This window comes from Oncorhynchus keta, chromosome 30 (assembly GCF_023373465.1).
Source record: "Oncorhynchus keta strain PuntledgeMale-10-30-2019 chromosome 30, Oket_V2, whole genome shotgun sequence".
In the NCBI taxonomy this organism is placed as follows: domain Eukaryota; kingdom Metazoa; phylum Chordata; class Actinopteri; order Salmoniformes; family Salmonidae; genus Oncorhynchus; species Oncorhynchus keta.
This window is the reverse complement of record NC_068450.1, coordinates 33,391,046-33,397,632: the sequence shown is the minus strand read 5'-3', so window position 1 is coordinate 33,397,632 and position 6,587 is coordinate 33,391,046. Positions and strand designations below refer to the sequence as shown.

Below are 6,587 nucleotides of genomic sequence, written 5' to 3'. Positions count from 1 at the left end.
TACCTGGGGGAAGATTGATGTAATCTTGTCTTCGGGAGATTTCGTTATCAATTGACTTTATTTAGTCTGATCAGCGGAACAATTATCATTCTTACCAATGGCCCAAACTCTAGGGTAATTACCGTGATTGTCAGCAACAACACCACTGTTTTCCCCACACTACCAAACAGTAGTTTATTACTGCACGTTTTCCCCGTTTTGCCAGTGGAATCACAGATTACAAATCTGACAGGCCTTCCTGTCTGGTTGAAAATGATTTATATGAGGCTTTGTATTTTTACAGCCTTTCATGGACATTTTTGAATAAGTCATGGAAATAAGCATCGGATATTAATTTCTCCAGGCCTTCAACATCCTTTTTTGACATTTTAGTATTATGCGGATTCTAGTCGGAAATGGGGGGGAACTCGCAACTCATAAACACATCCTATTTTGTCTATGTAAGATGATGGCAAGGATATTCAACTCGTTGGCATAAACCCAGGGACAGTGCTGTTTATTAGATTTCTCTTCAAGGTTGGGTGATTTTGAGAAATGAATTGTTATAACAAGAACATCTTCAATCATTTGGGAAGCATAGATCAGGGAAGGCCAATCCTCCTGGGGAGGAAGCAGGATTTTCTTCCAGACCTATTTTAAAGAGAGAGTTCACCAAAAGGACAAGATCTAAAAGGTTTGTATCCTTATCTTGAAAGCAGTGTATGGACAAGAAGACAGCAATCTCTGATTTGGTGACCCACTGCCATTAGCACTATAATAATATTTGATTTGCAGAGCCTTCCCACGGACCTTCCCTCTGTCTCCCCATGTCATTTCACTACAGTCTGAATAGTGTCAAACCACCTAAGAAAAATGTTTAAAATAATTTTTAATCACCCGAAAATCTCAAAGTAACAAAGTCATCGAATTTTGAATGTTCATTTAATGTCAAAGGTTTGTCTGAATACCCCCTGACCTCTAAAATGTTCCTCCCCCAGACCCCGTCTAGGCAAAGTCTCAATCCAAGCTCTCTTCAAAAGATGGCAGTCCTGCCCATGCTGCCAAGTGTGGAACGAGAAGGAAGCCAATGAATGCTTTCACATGGTGTCCAACCCGGACATACACCTGCCTCTCTGGTACACAAAGAGCGGAGGGCCTTGGCTGATAGAACGAGGGGGAAATACTGGGAGGAGAAGGAGAAATCGGTTCATGCCATCTCACAAGCTCAAATCATGTCCCATTGTTGCCACTTCACTGACGAGAGAAGAGCAAGGCTATAGGGTTGTAGGTACACTGGCAGAACAGAACAGGAACAGACAGAGGAGAGATGGAGCTAAAAAGAACAGAGACCCTTGGAGATTTAGTGACAGCGCTCGCCCAGGCATCTCTTACTCTCTGTATCCCCCCTCCCCCCCACTCTTTCTGTCTCTCCCCCTCGCTCTCTCTCTCTCTCTCTCTCTGTCTGTCAAGCCTTCTCCATTTTCTCTCTCTGTCTCACTCTGTCTTTCTCCCCCACCCACTCTTTCCCTCACTATGTATTCCTCCCCTCTCTCCATCCCCCTCCCTCCCGTCATCAATATATCTGCCTCTCCCTCCCTCTTTCCATCCCTATATTTCTCTCTCTGCCCCCCTTCTCCCTCCCTCCACATCCCTCTCCCATGGAGGTGGACTATAAAGGGAGGAGGGAGGACTGGGACTCTCTGGAGAAGGTGCGCGTGCCGAACACTCAACCTCAGCCCGTGTCTGCTGGAGCTCAGGGACTATCAGGAAGTTGTGGCGCTCAACACCAAGCTGTTCAAGAAACACACATGTACTTTTCTCACACACACTACCTCTCATTCTGTATGCTTTTCTCTTCCTTTGTTTCTTACCGGTCCTCGCCTCTGTCGGGTTCCCTCTCTTCTCCCTGTACCTGTCTCCTCTTCGTCTGTTTCTCTCTTCATCACCCTCTCTTCTCCCTGTACCTGTCTCCTCTTCGTCTGTTTCTCCCTTCATCACCCTCTCTCCCCCTGTACCTGTCTCCTCTTCGTCTGTTTCTCCCTTCATCACCCTCTCTCTTCTCCCTGTACCTGTCTCCTCTTCATCTGTTTCTCCCTTCATCACCCTCTCTCTTCTCCCTGTACCTGTCTCCTCTTCGTCTGTTTCTCTCTTAATCACCCTCTCTTCTCCCTGTACCTGTCTCCTCTTCGTCTGTTTCTCCCTTCATCACCCTCTCTCCCCCTGTACCTGTCTCCTCTTCGTCTGTTTCTCCCTTCATCACCCTCTCTCTTCTCCCTGTACCTGTCTCCTCTTCGTCTGTTTCTCTCTTCATCACCCTCTCTTCTCCCTGTACCTGTCTCCTCTTCGTCTGTTTCTCCCTTCATCATCCTCTCTCCCCCTGTACCTGTCTCCTCTTCGTCTGTTTCTCTCTTCATCACCCCCTCTTTCCCTGTACCTGTCTCCTCTTCGTCTGTTTCTCTCTTCATCACCCTCTCTTCTACCTGTACCTGTCTCCTCTTCATCTGTTTCTCCCTTCATCACCCTCTCTCTTCTTCCTGTACCTGTCTCCTCTTCATCTGTTTCTCTCTTCATCACCCTCTCTTCTACCTGTACCTGTCTCCTCTTCGTCTGTTTCTCCCTTCATCACCCTGTCTCTTCTTCCTGTACCTGTCTCCTCTTCGTCTGTTTCTCTCTTCATCACCCCCTCTTTCCCTGTACCCGTCTCCTCTTCGTCTGTTTCTCTCTTCATCACCCTCTCTTCTACCTGTACCTGTCTCCTCTTCATCTGTTTCTCCCTTCATCACCCTCTCTCTTCTTCCTGTACCTGTCTCCTCTTCATCTGTTTCTCTCTTCATCACCCTCTCTTCTATCTGTACCTGTCTCCTCTTCGTCTGTTTCTCCCTTCATCACCCTCTCTCTTCTCCCTGTACCTGTTTCCTCTTCGTCTGTTTCTCCCTTCATCACCCTCTCTCTCCCTGTACCTGTCTCCTCTTCATCTGTTTCTCTCTTCATCACCCTCTCTTCTACCTGTACCTGTCTCCTCTTCGTCTGTTTCTCCCTTCATCACCCTCTCTCTTCTCCCTGTACCTGTCTCCTCTTCATCTGTTTCTCCCTTCATCACCCTCTCTTCTACCTGTACCTGTCTCCTCTTCATCTGTTTCTCCCTTCATCACCCTCTCTCTTCTCCCTGTACCTGTCTCCTCTTCATCTGTTTCTCCCTTCATCACCCTCTCTCTTCTTCCTGTACCTGTCTCCTCTTCATCTGTTTCTCTCTTCATCACCCTCTCTTCTCCCTGTACCTGTTTCCTCTTCGTCTGTTTCTCCCTTCATCACCCTCTCTCTCCCTGTACCTGTCTCCTCTTCATCTGTTTCTCTCTTCATCACCCTCTCTTCTACCTGTACCTGTCTCCTCTTCGTCTGTTTCTCCCTTCATCACCCTCTCTCTTCTCCCTGTACCTGTCTCCTCTTCATCTGTTTCTCCCTTCATCACCCTCTCTTCTCCCTGTACCTGTCTCCTCTTCATCTGTTTCTCCCTTCATCACCCTCTCTCTTCTTCCTGTACCTGTCTCCTCTTCGTTTCTCCCTTCATCACCCTCTCTCTTCTCCTGTATGTCTCCTCTTCTCTGTTTCTCCTTCCCCTCTCTTTCTCCCTGTACCTGTCTCCTCTTCGTCTGTTTCTCCTTCATCACCCTCTCTCTTCTCCCTGTACCTGTCTCCTCTTCGTCTGTTTCTCCCTTCATTCATCACTGTTTCCTTCATCTCTCTTCTACCTGTACCTGTCTCCTCTTCGTCTGTTTCTCTCTTCATCACCCTCTCTCTTCTTCCTGTACCTGTCTCCTCTTCATCTGTTTCTCTCTTCATCACCCTCTCTCTTCTCCCTGTACCTGTCTCCTCTTCGTCTGTTTCTCTCTTCATCACCCTCTCTCTTCTCCCTGTACCTGTCTCCTCTTCATCTGTTTCTCTCTTCATCACCCTCTCTTCTACCTGTACCTGTCTCCTCTTCGTCTGTTTCTCCCTTCATCACCCTCTCTCTTCTCCCTGTACCTGTCTCCTCTTCATCTGTTTCTCCCTTCATCACCCTCTCTCTTCTCCCTGTACCTGTCTCCTCTTCGTCTGTTTCTCCCTTCATCACCCTCTCTCTCCCTGTACCTGTCTCCTCTTCATCTGTTTCTCTCTTCATCACCCTCTCTTCTACCTGTACCTGTCTCCTCTTCGTCTGTTTCTCCCTTCATCACCCTCTCTCTTCTCCCTGTACCTGTCTCCTCTTCGTCTGTTTCTCCCTTCATCACCCTCTCTTCTACCTGTACCTGTCTCCTCTTCATCTGTTTCTCCCTTCATCACCCTCTCTCTTCTTCCTGTACCTGTCTCCTCTTCATCTGTTTCTCCCTTCATCACCCTCTCTCTTCTTCCTGTACCTGTCTCCTCTTCATCTGTTTCTCTCTTCATCACCCTCTCTCTTGTACTTCCCTGTACCTGTCTCACCCTCTTCTCTGTTTCTCCTCTTCATCTGTTTCTCCTTCATCACACCCTCTCTCTTCTCCCTGTACCTGTCTCCTCTTCATCTGTTTCTCTCTTCATCACCCTCTCTTCTACCTGTACCTGTCTCCTCTTCGTCTGTTTCTCCCTTCATCACCCTCTCTCTTCTCCCTGTACCTGTCTCCTCTTCGTCTGTTTCTCCCTTCATCACCCTCTCTTCTACCTGTACCTGTCTCCTCTTCATCTGTTTCTCCCTTCATCACCCTCTCTCTTCTTCCTGTACCTGTCTCCTCTTCATCTGTTTCTCTCTTCATCACCCTCTCTCTTCTTCCTGTACCTGTCTCCTCTTTTCTCCTTCATCTGTTTTCTCCCTTCATCACCTCCTTCTCACCCTCTTTCTTCCTGTACCTGTCTCCTCTTCGTCTGTTTCTCTCTTCATCACCCTCTCTCTCTGTACCTTCCTGTACCTGTCTCCTCTTCATCTGTTTCTCTCTTCATCACCCTCTCTCTTCTCCCTGTACCTGTCTCCTCTTCATCTGTTTCTCTCTTCATCACCCTCTCTCTACCTGTACCTGTCTCCTCTTCATCTGTTTCTCCCTTCATCACCCTCTCTCTTCTTCCTGTACCTGTCTCCTCTTCATCTGTTTCTCTCTTCATCACCCTCTCTTCTTCCTGTACCTGTCTCCTCTTCATCTGTTTCTCTCTTCATCACCCTCTCTTCTGTACCTGTCTCCTCTTCATCTGTTTCTCTCTTCATCACCCTCTCTCTTCTCCCTGTACCTGTCTCCTCTTCATCTGTTTCTCTTCATCACCCTCTCTTTCTACCTGTACCTGTCTCCTCTTCGTCTGTTTCTGTTTCACCCCTTCATCACCCTCTCTCTTCTCCCTGTACCTGTCTCCTCTTCATCTGTTTCTCCCTTCATCACCCTCTCTCTTCTCCCTGTACCTGTCTCCTCTTCGTCTGTTTCTCCCTTCATCACCCTCTCTCTCCCTGTACCTGTCTCCTCTTCATCTGTTTCTCTCTTCATCACCCTCTCTTCTACCTGTACCTGTCTCCTCTTCGTCTGTTTCTCCCTTCATCACCCTCTCTCTTCTCCCTGTACCTGTCTCCTCTTCGTCTGTTTCTCCCTTCATCACCCTCTCTTCTACCTGTACCTGTCTCCTCTTCATCTGTTTCTCCCTTCATCACCCTCTCTCTTCTTCCTGTACCTGTCTCCTCTTCATCTGTTTCTCCCTTCATCACCCTCTCTCTTCTTCCTGTACCTGTCTCCTCTTCGTCTGTTTCTCTCTTCATCACCCTCTCTCTTCTTCCTGTACCTGTCTCCTCTTCATCTGTTTCTCTCTTCATCACCCTCTCTCTTCTCCCTGTACCTGTCTCCTCTTCGTCTGTTTCTCTCTTCATCACCCTCTCTCTTCTCCCTGTACCTGTCTCCTCTTCATCTGTTTCTCTCTTCATCACCCTCTCTCTTCTCCCTGTACCTGTCTCCTCTTCATCTGTTTCTCTCTTCATCACCCTCTCTCTTCTCCCTGTACCTGTCTCCTCTTCGTCTGTTTCTCTCTTCATCACCCTCTCTCTTTTCCCTGTACCTGTCTCCTCTCCCTGTTTCATTCTCTCTGTACTGTTTTCTAAAGACAACAGTCGAGAGATATTCATTTTCCTTTGTATCTGAATGATTTATCACGGAGTGAATGTGATATTGATCCTTCTCCTTCACTCTTTCTGTTCTCTCACTCCCTTTGTATTTTTATTCTCGCTCTTCCTCTCTTACCCACTTTCTGGGTCTGTCTCCTGTTCCCTCGTTCAATCTCTAACTACACATATTTACTCTGTCTCCATCTCTCCCTGTCTCTTCCAATATCCCTCTCTCTCATTTCTCTCTTCCTTCTCCCTGCCTTTTCTCTTCTTGCAATGTTCCTACTTACTTCTTTCTGACTGTTCACTCTTCCATTTCCTTCCCTCTACAAATGTCTTCCTCTACTGTATTCTCTATCTCACCCTCCTCTATCCCTCCTCTATCTATTCCTCCCTCCTCTATCTATTCCTCCTCTACCCCTGCCTCCTCTATCCCTCTTCTACCCCTGCCTCCTCTATCCTTACCTCCTCTACTCCTCCCTCCTCTATCCCTCCTCTACCCTTCCCTCCTCTATCCCTC

The 6,587-nt window shown here is 47.7% G+C and overlaps 1 long non-coding RNA gene across 15 annotated transcripts; it reads right to left on the bottom strand.

The window, feature by feature from the left end:
- Window positions 1-2,272: 2,272 nt before the first annotated feature.
- On the bottom strand, window positions 2,273-5,949 carry LOC127913991 (uncharacterized). Of its 15 annotated transcripts, XR_008087515.1 has the most exons (7): window positions 5,327-5,949; window positions 4,558-4,611; window positions 4,108-4,373; window positions 3,735-3,842; window positions 3,361-3,520; window positions 3,046-3,097; window positions 2,530-2,782 (listed from the first exon to the last, which is right to left on the bottom strand). It is a non-coding gene; the product is annotated as an uncharacterized LOC127913991 (long non-coding RNA). The 15 variants fall into 15 exon arrangements; XR_008087521.1 differs by lacking the exons at window positions 2,530-2,782; window positions 3,046-3,097 and adding an exon at window positions 5,007-5,060 and having other exon boundaries at window positions 3,215-3,520; window positions 4,558-4,717; window positions 5,590-5,949; XR_008087511.1 differs by lacking the exons at window positions 2,530-2,782; window positions 3,046-3,097 and having other exon boundaries at window positions 3,215-3,520; window positions 5,327-5,805; window positions 5,860-5,896.
- Between the last annotated feature and the right edge of the window lie 638 nt (window positions 5,950-6,587).